The sequence below is a fragment of the Homarus americanus genome, unplaced genomic scaffold, assembly GCF_018991925.1.
Source record: "Homarus americanus isolate GMGI-L3 unplaced genomic scaffold, GMGI_Hamer_2.0 scaffold36734, whole genome shotgun sequence".
In the NCBI taxonomy this organism is placed as follows: Eukaryota; Metazoa; Arthropoda; class Malacostraca; order Decapoda; family Nephropidae; genus Homarus; species Homarus americanus.
The window spans coordinates 14,916,804-14,930,655 of record NW_024733126.1 but is presented as its reverse complement, the minus strand read 5'-3'; positions in this window follow the sequence as shown (position 1 = coordinate 14,930,655).

Genomic DNA, 13,852 nt, shown 5'->3' with positions numbered 1-13,852 from the left:
ATGGAGGGACTTAGATGTGATTGCTATACCACCCGAGATTAAGGACAACAGTGACACAGTGGACGTTTATACAAAAACTAAGGGAACTTAAGGACGGTGTTGGTGTTTCCCAATTTAAGGACCTTTGTACATTTTTTTGCAGGTATTGTCTCTTCCAACATCCAATGCTGATGCAGAGAGACTATTTTATAAATTGAATTTAATGAAAACAAAATCCAGAAACGCTCTGCAAACTCCCTCTATTAATTCATTGATAGCCTTGTCTGAGGCTGTGAAATTCCAGGGCGGATGTATAAATTTTACACCAAATCAGAGGATGCTAACTTCTATTTGATATTTTTTGTTCAATTAGTGTTTAATGTTCCCATGTTATGTTATAATATTATATGATTGTAGGGTTTTTGTATGTGCATGTTTATATTTTGCCAAGACATTACAATAGTTAAACCTAAAATTCATGCTTTTTAATGTCCATTAATACCTAACGAAAAGGTGAGGAAATATGACGTCATAGAGTTGAGGAATAAACGGCAGCGCTGCTACCAGCACGATAGTCGAGGGCAGTGGCCAGCACGGCAGTCCAGGGAAGTGGTTTTCACGGAAGTCCTGTGCAGCGGCCTGCACGGCAGTCCAGGACAGTGGCCAGCAAGGCCGTCCAGGGCAACTTACCATGACGGCAGCATGGTAGTCCAAGGGTGTCGGTGTGTGTTGGTGTGCGGTGGTACATCCTGGACGTGTTGGAAAGACATGTGTTGGTCTTCTCAGCACGCCTCAATATTGTGTACGTGCTTAAGTGTGTGTGTGTCTCTGTCCACACACAGCAGCTGTGAACTCCCTAGCCCCGTGTACAACAATTATCATCCATCGGCCATCCTGAAGTAATGAGATTAATTTTTGTCCCGTTGTAATGAGAGACTTTTGTCGCTGGAAACTAGAAATTATTGTTTGAAAATGTACACAAGTATTTTTTATGATCAGTGTAGATATAATTGATGATTGTCGTTGATGTATTTAAATGTTGTGGATCATACCTGTTGACGAGGGAGGCGTGATAGGGTTTTGAGTATCTGTGTTAGGAGGATATTAAGGTAGGTTTGTGGTGTCTCTTGTTTTGTTTAGGTAGGATTTTATATTCACACACACACACAATGGGAGGACCTCAGGTGGTGGTCAGCCATGTCTTGTGCTTGAGGATGTCCCAGAGCTGAGAGTGAGTGAGTGATTACAAGGTAAACAGCTAGAGAGAAACAAAATTCATAAACAAAGCAGCTGATAGAAAGAACATGTTAACAGTACCTTCTCTCCACCAATCCCTCTTCTTCAGTTCCTCTTTACTCATTTCTCTTCAATTATCTTCATATCCGCCAAGCGTATTTCTTTTCAATTATCATCTTCCCCTTCCTCTTTGTTCTCCTGTGTTAAGTCATTATTCTCTCTCTCTCTGTTCTTTGGTTCGTCAGGGTTTATTTATAAACTGCCGTTTGTTTAGAACATCCATATGTATCCGTTTCTATCCATCGCACGTAACTCTGGTGTTAAGGGTGTATACAGTAAAGTCTATTGGTGCATTAATATCTCACTTAGGGTATATAAGCGATAGTACTCGATAAACAAAGCCGTAGTGACCTTATTGTAGTTGACGGGCAGGAAATCAATTGAAGCAAGCAAACAAGAAAACAAGAGTTACACAATGTATTTTTCTGACAAAGAATGAAGAAGTTTAGATCAATTTCTCTTTTAATTATAGTTCAAATGTGTGTAAGGTGGTAGTTTGGTACAGGGGTGTGGCGTACAGCTGTATATATACTGTGAGTTGGGTGAGGCAAGGCGAGGGGGTGAATTTGATTAGGTTAGAATGACTCAAATGTTTATCATATCTTTATGTACTGTATATATACAGTATATAAATATACTGTATATATATATATATTTTTTTTTTCACAGTAAAACCTCGATTAACGGACTTTCGGATTAACCGTCAATCCTGAACTCCTAAAAAAATTTTTTTTTTTTTTCAAAGGGATTAGCCCACCCGGGCACAGGTCACTGACCCACATCGGGGCCTGGGGGGGCGATAATGTAATAATAATAATAATAATAATAATAATAATAATAGTAATAAAGAACCATAAATAAATGTCAATAGTAAGAGAAGCAGTTGAGACCCTGCAATTGTGTGTAAATGAGGTAGAAAGTCAGATCAGCAACCTGGGACTTGGTCACAATTTGTGATGACATTGTAGTGGACGTCTCCCCTACAACTGCGTAGCCGCATTCCACCTGCTATGTCTTCCCTAGCAACCAAACTAGCGGCCCAAGGGGGGGGCGTCACCAGATGCCACAGTATCCTAGCAACGGAGTCAAAAGACCGGGGTTTCCCACGGGTGACTCACCGGTGACTCACGGTTGCTGTGTATATAAGCTCTGTCTCTCCATTGAGATTCATTCTGGCCTCTCTTCTTGAACACGCAACACCTCCTCCTCCGCTGCTGCCTGGCGGCCCTCGCTTCTCCTCCACCTGCCTGGCGGTCCTCGCTCCCGCCGGCAAGCATGGCGACCCACCAGCTGTCCTTCTCTGAGCGTCCTCACCAACCAGCTCTCTTATTCTGCTCTCGGTTCCTGAACACGCAACACCTCCTCCAAGCAAGCTCCTCGCTGTCCCGTTCTCATTCAACCTGGAGGCCAGCAACAGGCAACATCTTTTCTAACGAAGCTCCTGCACATCTACCTCCTTCAACACGCTACTCACCAAACGTGTCTACTGAGCAGCTCCTCACCACACGGCACCTCCAGCACCAGACTGTCTACCATATAACTTATATTATATAAGAAAACCACCACCTTAGAGTTTCCATCCATCCTGAGTGGAGTGACGCACTCACACAGGATGGAGGAGAAACTGATCACGCTCCCAGTCTTCAAGCAGCATAGAAGACTGGCTTATCCTGAAACCCTACAAATGGTGACCCCCGGAAAAACGCACTCACACAGGATGGAGGAGAAACTGATCACGCTCCCAGTCTTCAAGCAGCATAGAAGACTGGCTTATCTCCTGAAACCCTACAAATGGTGACTCGATTCGCACTCACACAGGATGGAGGGAAACTGATCACGCTCCCAGTCTTCAAGCAGCATAGAAGACTGGCTTATCCACAAACAGCTCTGCTACTCTAAGCAGACACCAGCTCCTCTTCCTGCCCCAAGCACCACATCCTACCTACCCCAGCACACCCGTCCTGCCTCAGACGCCGAACCCGGCCCAGCAGTAACCCCTGCCGCCCCTGACGCCCCTGACGCGGCCTCTGTTCCTGAGTGCGGACCCACACACCCCTCTTTTCTCCCTCAGGTACTCCCTGCTAATGTCCTGCACCCTGCTGCTGTCGTGGACCCAGCTGCTGTCACGAGCCCTCATCCGCTTCTGCTGACGCAGCCCTTGCTCCTGACCCAGGCCCACACACCCCAGCAGGCGCATCACAGCGACTCTGTACCTGCCGTGAGGCTTCTATCTCCACACACCCCTCTTTTCTCCCTCAGGTACTCCCTGCTAATGTCCTGCACCCTGCTGCTGTCGTGGACCCAGCTGCTGTCACGAGCCCTCATCCGCTTCTGCTGACGCAGCCCCTGCTCCTGACCCAGGCCCACACACCTCAGCAGGCGCATCTGACGACTCTGTACCATTCATGAGGGAAGCACAACATTCATCGCCTCCACACACCCTTTTTCTCCCTCTCTCCTCCGACAGATAGTGTGTATATAGACAGTTGTATCCAGCGACAGGCTCATCCACGCCATCGCCGTTGTCTCACATGAGGCATGCACCGCCCGTTCTGCCTCACATGTGCTAAGCAACTCTGCAGACAACAAGTCTCCTACACCGCCTGGAGGGAAGGGGGAGTATTGTAGTGGACGTCTCCCCTACAACTGCGTAGCCGCATTCCAATGCCACAGTATCCTAGCAACCAAACGAGCGGCCCAGGGGGGGCGTCACCAGATGCCACAGTATCCTAGCAACCAGCCACGTCTTCCCTAGCAACGGAGTCAAGAAACCGGCGACTTCCCACGGATTTACTTCCGGCGGCTGTGTATATAAGCTCTGTCTCTCCATTGAAATTCATTCTGGCCTCAGTTCCTGAACATGCAACACCTCCTCCTCCGCCGCTGCCTGGTGGCCCTCGCTTCTCCTCCGCCTGCCTGGCAGTCCTCGCTCCCGCTGGCGAGCATGGCGACCCACCAGCTGTCCTTCTCTGAGCGTCCTCACCAACCAGCTCTCTTATTCTGGCCTCGGTTCCTGAACACGCAACACCTCCTCCCAAGCAAGCTCCTGCTGTCCACATTCTCATTCAACCTGGAGGCCAACAACAGGCAACATCTTCTCCTACTTGAGAAGCTCCTGCACATCTCCTCCTTCCAGCAAGCTACTCTCACCAGGCGTGTCTACTGAGCAGCTCCTCACCACACGGCATCTCCAGCACCAGACTGTCTACCATATAACTTATATTATATAAGAAAACCACCACCTTAGAGTTTCCATCCATCCTGAGTGCTAGACAACTTAATATCACGAAACCCTACAGTAGTCACTGTGCCGTAGGTTTCCAGGATAGGTGATCCTGTGGTCACTTCCCAGAGTGAACTGAACTTTCCTCGATCTGGATCTGTTGAGGAAGACTTGGAGGAGGTGACGCAACAACCAGGATATGGAGAAGGGAAATCCCGGAGTGGTAACTAAGACTAATCATACTCGGGTTTCGTCCCTAGATGGCGTTGCTCGTGGTGCTGGGTAGGTAGATCAGGACAATAGATGGTGTGGTTCGTAGTGCTGGGTAGGTAGATCATGACAATTGATGGCGTGGTTCGTAACACAGCATATTTGTGTTATATTGCAGTATATTTCTTACATTTCAGTATATTTGTGTTAGATGTCAGTATATTTCTTATATTTCAGTATATTTGTGTTATATGTCAGTATATTTGTGTTATATTTTAGTATATTTGTGTTATATTGCAGTATATTTCTTATATTTCAGTATATCTGTTATATTTCAGTATATTTGTTATATTTCAGTATATTTGTTTAATATTTCATTATATTTTTGTGTAATATATTAGTTTATTTGCATTATATTTCAGTATATTCGTGCTATATTGCAGTATATTTCTTATATTTCTGTATATTTGTGTTATATTTCAGTATATTTGTGTTATTTGCAGTATACATGTAATATTTCAGTATATGTGTTAAATTTCAGTATATTTGTGTTATATTGCAGTGTATTTGTTATATTGCAGTATATTTCTTATATTTCAGTATATCTGTTATATTTCAGTATATTTGTTATATTTCAGTATATTTGTTTAATATTTCATTATATTTTTGTGTAATATATTAGTTTATTTGCATTATATTTCAGTATATTCGTGCTATATTGCAGTATATTTCTTATATTTCTGTATATTTGTGTTATATTTCAGTATATTTGTGTTATTTGCAGTATACATGTAATATTTCAGTATATGTGTTAAATTTCAGTATATTTGTGTTATATTGCAGTGTATTTGTTATATTTCAGTATATTTGTGTTGTATTTCATTATATTTGTTATATTTCTGTATATATGTGATATATTTCAGTATATTTGTTATATTTCAGTATATTTGTGTTATATTTCGTTATATTTGCGTTATATTGCAGTATATTTGTATTATATTTTAGTATATTTGTGTTATATTTCAGTATATTTGTGTTGCATTGCAGTAAATTTGTTATACTTCAGTATATTTGTGTTATATTTTAGAATATTTGTGTTATTTTGCAGTATATTTGTTATATTTCAGTATATTTGTGTTATATATCAGCATATTTGTGTCATATTTCGGTATATTTGTGTTATGTTGCAGAGTAATTGATATATTTCAGCATATTTGTGTTATATTTCGGTATATTTGTGTTATATTTCGGTATATTTGTGTTATATTGCAGTATATTTGTTATATTGAGGTATATGTGTTATATTGCAGTATATTTGTTATATTTCAGTATATTTGTTATATTTAAGTATATTTGTGTTATATTTCGGTATATTTGTGTTATGTTGCAGAGTAATTGATATATTTCAGTATATTTGTGTTATATTTCGGTATATTTGTGTTATATTTCGGTATATTTGTGTTATATTTCGGTATATTTCTGTTATATTGCAGTATTCTTGTGCTATATTGCAGTATATTTGTTATATTGCAGTATATTTGTTTTATTTCAGTATATTTGTGTTATATTTTGGTATATTTGAATTATATTTCAGTATATGTTATATTTCAGTTTATTTGTTTTATATTGAAGTATATTTGTGTTATATTGCAGTATATTTGTTATATTGCAGTATATGTGTTATATTGCAGTATATTTGTTATATTTCAGTATATTTGTGTTATATTTTAGTATATTTGTGTTATATTGAAGTATATTTGTTATATTTCAGAATATTTGTTTTATATTTCAGTATATTTGTGTTATGCTTTAGTATATATGTGTTATATTGCGGTACAGTATATTTGTGTTATATTTAAGTATATTTGTGTTATATTTCAGTATATTTGTTATATTTCAGTATATTTATGTAATATTTCAGTATATTTGTTTTATATTTCGGTATGTTTGTGCTATATTGCAGTATATTTGTTATATTGCAATATATTTGTGCTATATTGCAGTATATTTGATATATTTCAGTATATTTGTGCTGTATTTCAGTATATTTGCATTATATTTCAGCATATTTGTGTTATATTGCAGAATATTCGTTGTATTTCAGTATATTTGTGTTATATTGCAGTATATTTGTTTTATTTCGAATATATTTGTGTTATATATCAGCATATTTGTGTTATATTTCGGTATATTTGTGTTATATTGCAGAGTATTTGATATATTTCAGTATATTTGTGTTATATTTTAGTATATTTGTGTTATATTTCAGTATATTTGTTATATTTTAGTATATTTGTGTTATAATGCAGAATACATGTAATATTTTAGTATGTGTTAAATTTCAGTATATTTGTGTTATATTGCAGTATATTTGTGTTATATTGCAGTATATTTGTGTTATATTTCAGTATATGTGTTATATTTCGGTATATTTGTCTTATATTGCAGTATTTAGTATATTCTCTTGATCGTCTTCCCGTTGAGATTGGTGACCTCGCTGAGGATCTTGGCTGTGTTGTGGTCTTGGGGGAAAGTATCAAGTCTCCAACTAGATTGGGCTTCACACTGAACTTGATGTTCTTGTATTCCAGTTCCAGTGCTACTACTACCTCGTATGCATGGTCGAACTCGGTTTCCTTGTGAATCTTGTATTTCATCACAGTCGGAATCGCGACGGTGGGTGGTTCTGCCGCGGGGTGGATTGCTGGGGACATATTGGCCATGTCGGAGAAGTCGTCTTCCTTCCGGAGCCTCTTATGGCATTTTCCTTCCATTGGTTACGTCTCTGTCACTCGTCTTAAATCAATAAATTGACAATGAAGGCTCACTATACCTACCTAGTTCCTTGTTGCCCGAGGACCAGTGCCGAAGCCAACCCCCCCCCAACGGGGGTCGTAGGTTGGTGGCCTGTCCTAACGACAGTTAACATAAGAACATAAGAAAATAAGGAGTCTGCAATCGGCCGGTTGGCCTGTGCATGGCAGCTCCTGTCGAGAGTTACTACCACTCTCTATCATCCATGAATCTATCTTGCCTCCTTTTGAAACTTTCCAGAGTTCCAGCACTTACTACAAAGTTGCTAAGCTTGTTCCACTCGTCCACCACCCTATTTGTGAACCAGTTTCTTCCTATCTCCCTCCTAAACCTAAACTTATCCAACTTAAATCCGTTGCTCCGAATCCTATCCTGCTCGGATATTATAAGAACTTTATCTATATCCCCTTTATTGATTCCTTTCACCCACTTAAATACTTCTATCATATCTCCCCGCACTCTTCGTCTTTCTAGGGAATGCAAGTTAAGTTTCTTTAACCTATCCTGATATGGAAGGTTTCTAAGTCCCGGAAAAGGTTTCTAAGTCCCGGACGGAAGGTTTCTAAGTTCCCGCAGGGTTCGTTGATACTGGGAGAATCGGTGAGGACACTAAGAATTGTGAGCATAAAACACAAAGAAACAAGCAAGTCAATTCAACAGAGACGATATATCCACGTCAAAGTGAGAGTGGCGTGTGTGGCGACAGTAAGTCTGGGTTGGCGCCGTCGTGAGCAGTGGAAGCGCGTGGGTCGGGAGTAACTGCGACACGCGTCTTCTCACAGCGGTGGCTCATGCTGAACTGCTGTGGGATAGCGACATAACATAACATAACATAAATGCTAGTGACAGGGGGGAAGGAGGTTCAGGGGAAGGATAAACGGAGGATTGAAGTGAATTTTAGGAGGTAAAGGTGCCGTGGCTAAACACAGCTTGCATAAGGGGGTTTAAGTTGGAGGCAGCAGCAACTCGCCTGGGCGCGGCGAGGAGGCGGGAGGACAGTCAGGTGAGCGTCAGTTCAAGCGTCAGGTGCGTGTTGGGTTGGGCCATGGTTTCTCAGAACTTGGTCGGCTTGATTGTGTGTGTTGTTTTCTTGTTTGGAGGAAATGTCTTGGTCTTCTGTCTTTGTATTCTTGTTAGCTTGAAGTTGATTTTCTTCTTACTCTCCTCCTCCTCTTGCTCTTTTGAAGGTCGTGCCCGCAAGTGCTCCCGTTAGTGACCAAGGAAAATGGCCGCCTTGGCTCGTTGTGTCTTGGGGGAAGAGGAGGGGAGTGTGGGGAAAGACGACCTCCTTGCCACTCTGTGAAGGCAGCTGGGGCAGTTGAGGAGTAAGGTTGACACTCTAAAGGGGGAACATAAAACCCTGCGAAGGAGGAGCAGGCGTGGAGAGTGGTTGTCTCCAAGGGGACTAGGGTCAGGCTCAGGAAAGCTGACCAGGGTGTGGAGTGTACTAACCCTTACCAGGTGCTGCAGGAAGCTGGCGAGGAAGAGAAGAGGCAGGACGGTATGGAACAAGAAGAGGAAAGGGCAGTTTTACAAACCCTGCCCACAGGTAAGGTCGTGGTAGTTGGGGACAGCCAGGTGAGGTTTTTAGATAGGACTTTTTGTGCGAGAGATAGGAAACGTAGGACTAGGGTGTGTTTTCCTGGGGCTGGGATAGGGCATGTAGCTGAGAGGTTAGACAGGGTTTTGTCAGGGAGGGTACCAATCCAGTAGTGTCTTAGTGTGGGAGGAAACGACATAGGAAAGGTTAGGAGTGAGGAACTTTTCAAGAGGTATAGGGAGGCGCTGGGGAAGATTAGAGATAGGGGAGGGATCCCGATAGTATGTGGTGTCTTGCCTAGAAGAGGGGTTGGTCGTGAATGGCTGTCCAGGGCAATTGCTATAAATTGCCGACTGGAAAAACATTGTGCAAACAATGGTTGGGCATTCATTGATAGCTGGCAACGATTCTATGGCAACGACTACCTGTACAGTCGTGACGGAGTACACTTGTCTCGTGCGGGGGTAAAGACGTTGTCTGCATCCCTGGAGCGTGAAATTGTCACTCCAAAGGGGGGGTTTCGCCAGTAGAGAGAGGTCGGGGAAAGTGGGAGTCAAAAAACAAGCAGGTCCTGGGAAGTAAAATTAGTTACTCAGGACAAGGGGTAAAACAGGACCAGGGAAGGGTAGGTTTAAATGTATACTATACAAACAGTAGGAGCGTTAGAAATAAAATAGACTTGCTGAGAGCGGTTGTATGTACCGAGAATGTAGACGTCATAGCAATCACCGAAACTTGGATGAATCTGGCGAGCAAAATTTTTTTATCAGAGTACCACATAGAAGGGTACAACCTTTTTCACAAGGACAGGGAAGGTAGGAAGGGGGGAGGGGTCGCACTCTTCGTCAAGGATACATTAAAATGTTGTATCAATAATTCAATAAAGGGTGAAATAGGAACCGAGTCTGTATGGGTAGAAATCACGGAAGGAAGAGAAAAACTAATTATGGGAGTGATTTACAGGCCCCCAAGTCTTGGGAAAGAATCAGCTCAGCCTATATGGCAGGAAATGAGTAGGGCAGCAAAATATAAGAACCTGTGCATTATGGGGGATTTCAACTTCAGAAATATTGACTGGGACAACATTGTAGGTGACTATGAATCTGAAGACTTCCTAGACACAGTACAGGACAATTTTTTGAAACAACTAATTACAGAACCTACTAGAGGTGGCAATATATTAGACCTAGTATTAACAAATAAAGAAAATATTATCAGAGATATCACAATAGGGGAAGAACTAGGTAACAGTGATCACAGATAAATCAGGTTCACCCTAAATTGGGAAACAAAAAACAATGACAATATGGTCAGAGTCCCAAACTTTCAGTTGGCAGATTATCAGGGGTTAAGAAGGTACCTAGGTGAGATCACCTGGGAACAGTCACGTCAGTCCCCAGTAGGAAGGGGTGAGGTCATAGATGACACAACAATTGATCATGACTATAATATATTCACAAAAACACACGGGTGGAACAATGACAACAGAATATTATACAGGAATTTAAAAGAAAAACTGAAAGTCATAAGCAAGAAAAGACACAATGAAAAATGGAACAAACTGATCAATGACACACAAGCAGACTACAGAAACCCAAAAGCATTCTGGAAAAAAATATAAAACCTAATGGGAAGTAACTCGGAAGAAATCAGCAACAACATCATCCCCTCAAGTGACATTGAATTTCAACACTTCATCAAAGTTCACCAATGTTACAAATGTTATCAATTCGGACACAACACTAACCGGTGCAATAACACACAAACCTGCTCAAAGTGTGCCAACAAAGGCCACTCCCACCGAAACTGCACGGCCACTGAAACAAAATGCAGCAACTGTAAAGGCCCACACTCTGCCATCAGCAATAAATGTCAAATCAGACTAGACAGCAGCACAACACCACTCCCTCCCCGCCGACCCTCACCTCCCACAGCACCACCTTCCCCTCCCCACCACTCACTCCCTATACCCAAGACCCACCCCACCCGCACTGGTCTACCAAGCGGAAGCTGACAGAAATTGTTCGAAAACACAATGTCAGGTACCAGAACGTAATAGAAGCAAAAGATGGCTTTATCATGCTCATGCTAAAAGACCAAGATCTGAAAAACCTCTTGTCCCAGAGTTGTATAAACAATCTTAGAGAAGAGCACTATGACCCAATCCTGCCTCCTGCATTGAAGGCTAAAAGAACTGTCCTCTGCTTCCAAACGGATAAATTCGTGCACGAGCAGTCTGAAGTGGAAATAAAAGCAGAGATTGAAAAAGAAAACGCTTGGGCGGAGATCAAGGTGGACTATGTCAAAACATTCACCAGTAAATAAGGCAAATGGATAATCAAAATTCAGTTCAAAAGCACCGAGGTTGCTGAAAAGGCAACCAATTCAGGTCTCCTCGCATTCACTTATAGCATACCGTACCACCAAATACAACAGGAACAGTAACACCACACACGTACCTGCCTCAGGTGCTATGCCATTGATGATCATGATAGTGTGAACTGCCCCAAACCCAAGGAATACAAGATCTGTTCCAAGTGTACCTCTACGGAACATACCTGGACCGAATGTAAGGCACCACTAAAATGCCTTAACTGTGATGTGTCTCACAGCACTATGTCCATGCACTGTCCCAAAAGAAAGGAAAAAATCAAGGAAGCACAGCAAATAGCCACAAATACATCAGTATTACCATACAAGGCTGTGCTGCCGATAGGGACCCCGACCCCTGCACTCACTGCACGGTCGTACAGAGGTGCAGTGATGGTAGGGACCCCGACTTCTGCAGTCACTATGGTCCCTGCAGCCACTGCAGACTCTACAGTCTTGTTGAATACCAGAGACAGATACCTCCATGACCGCGACATACTAGCCAACATGATTGTCAAACACGCCCATGAGGAGGATGTTCGGCACCCAGGCTGCTTTCAAACAATACTCGAAAAATGCTTACGCCACCACAATCTACCCATCCCAAAACTGTTCAGGGCAACATCCTCAGCCTCGGAGGAGACAACAGTAGCCTTTGGTGTGGGTGCACAAGTACCCACATCGGAGATAGCACTTGTCCCTCAATCTCCAACATTCACAGACGAGACAAGAGTGACCTCTGGTGTGGATGCACACGTACCCACATCGGAGATAACACTTGTCCCCCAATCTCCAACATTCACAGACGAGACAACAGCGGTCACTGGTGTGGGTGCACAAGTACCCACATCGGAGATAGCACTTGTCCCCCAATCTCCAACATTCACAGACGAGACAACAGTGACCTCTGGTGTGGATGCACACGTACCCACATCGGAGATAACACTTGTCCCCCAATCTCCAACATTCACAGACGAGACAACAGCGGTCACTGGTGTGGGTGCACAAGTACCCACATCGGAGATAGCACTTGTCCCCCAATCTCCAACATTCACATACGAGACAACAGTGATCTCTGGTGTGGATGCACACGTACCTACACCGGAGATGACACCTGTCTCTCGGACTCCAAGCGATCTATCAGGAAAAGTCCTGAATCTAAGCATCTACGTACCAGACCACATAAACGAGGACTGTACACGTGATGAAGTCGCTAAAGGAGTATTTGAGGGCAAGATGAAATGGAAGTACAACCACCCCAGTTCCGAGGAGGCCATCCACGAAGCAATTAAACAAAAACGGGTCGATTTAACAGACTGCATCCACAAGACATCCGATGGGGTGATAAAAAAAATGAGGAATGGACGCACAGTGAATAAACCACGAACCCAAGGTATCCCCCCAAAACCAAATACAAGATACAATGGGCTCACTTCGTAAGGCAGTGAAAATAATGCAACATAACGTCCTCCACTGGAGAACTAATAAATTCAGTATGTCCAGCCAATACAACCAAGTCGACGCAGATATTATACTCATAAACTCACACGGCCAAAAGGCAGCTGAGGAACTGAAAATATTTGGTTACATGTGAAGGTTCCAAGTGTTCCCTAAAGAAGGCAGTGATGGGTAGGGAAACACCGGGTAACACTGAAGTCCATTTATTAACGGATAGGAGAAATACAAGTGGTGACTAGCGTGTGCCATGCACGGCCCACAGAGTCAGACTGAGACTGCCTTGCCATATGGCAGCCTCAGGGCAATGTTGCCACATAACACGTGCAGTGTTGCCACGTAATTATATACATAGATGCTACTCGGCACAGTAGCTTATATACAAGGTTGCTACTCGGCACAGTAGCTTAGATACATAACCTACATCTCCCTCCCCCCTCACGCTCATAGTCTTTGTCTTGAGCGGACTTCTTAGTCCTAAGTCGCTCCGAGCGTCGAGGTGCACTGTGGGGCGGATCCTCGTGAGGTGTAGGGGACTCGTCCTCGGTCAGGGGGCCAGCAGCAGGGGGTGGGACTGGCCGGAGGAAGCGGCGGTTCCTCCACCAGACACGGCCGCTCGGCATCCTGACCTTGTAGTCCCGCGACCGGCCGACGCCCATCACTATGCCCACCTTGTCCCAACGTGTCGTCGTCGGGTCCTGGACGCGGACAAGGGCACCAATCTCCAGTGGCTGAAGAGGGCGGGCACGGTCGTCATACCGAGCCTTGGCGTCCTGGGCACGTGAAGCGGCGCGGCGGTCGCAGCTCTCGGCTCTGGTCTGCCACTCCTTCGCAAAGGCCTTGGCGTGTGCAGGAACGCAAGAGCGGAGAGGGTGACCATACAGGATCTGGGCAGGGGAGCGTCCTGTGTGGGTGGGAGTATTACGTAACTCCAGGAGTCCTTTGTCAAACGCCTCACAGTCTAT